Source organism: Prunus avium, chromosome 3, assembly GCF_965620075.1.
Source record: "Prunus avium chromosome 3, drPruAviu1.hap1.1, whole genome shotgun sequence".
Lineage (NCBI taxonomy): Eukaryota > Viridiplantae > Streptophyta > Magnoliopsida > Rosales > Rosaceae > Prunus > Prunus avium.
In genome coordinates, this window is record NC_142286.1 from 23430775 (window position 1) to 23431589 (window position 815).

The following is an 815-nucleotide window of genomic DNA, read 5'->3' on the forward strand; positions in this document are numbered from 1 at the left end:
GAATCGTCTAGAAAGGGAGTTGTCAACTGCAAAAGAGCAAGCTCTTGCTACATTTACAAGTCTTGCTCTCCACACTGAACTTCCTGGTTCTTCACTTTCAAATTCGGAAGCAAGTTCAGACCAAGAAGAAGAAGAAATGATGGCTGCCATTGAGTTCATGGGAGAACTTGATATCCCAACAATTCCAGCATCTCCTTCAAGCATTTTGCTGCCCACTGTAGCTCGAAATTATGAGCTTAAATCTTCTCATCTTAATATGCTGCCTTCCTTTTATGGTTTTCCTAATGAAGATCCATTAACCCATATAAAGGATATTTTTAATGTTGTGAGTTCTTTTTCCTTGACAGGTGTGACAGAAGATCAACTTCGAATGAGAGTGTTTCCATACACTTTAAAGGATAAGGCGAAGTATTGGTTGAATTCTTTGAAGCCTGGTTCACTCACTACATGGTCTGCCATTCAAAAGAAGTTCCTGGAAAAATACTTCTCCACGCAAAAGACCGACATGCTTAGGGACAAGATCTTGTTATTTGCACAGCAAGATGATGAATCGTTTTGTGAAGCATGGGAGAGATTCAATGGGTTGCTCAACCAATGTCCTCATCATGGGATTCCATTGAAGCTTCAAATGCGTATGTTTTATAAAGGACTAACCCCTTCTAGTCATAATATAGTCACCAATTTTGCAGGTGGTTCTTTTAAAACCAAAACTCCAGAAGAAACGTACGAACTCTTTGAGGAGATAGCAATGGAGACCCAACATACGGATACAAGAGGTAAACGTGTTATTAGTGGTTCTAATGATGCTTCTAGTG

At 39.6% G+C, this 815-nt stretch overlaps 1 non-coding gene across 1 annotated transcript; it reads right to left on the reverse strand.

Annotated features, from left to right (window-relative positions):
• Positions 1-505: 505 nt before the first annotated feature.
• LOC148295759 (small nucleolar RNA R71) lies at positions 506-612 on the reverse strand. The gene has a single exon (XR_015834969.1). It is a non-coding gene; the product is annotated as a small nucleolar RNA R71 (small nucleolar RNA).
• Between the last annotated feature and the right edge of the window lie 203 nt (positions 613-815).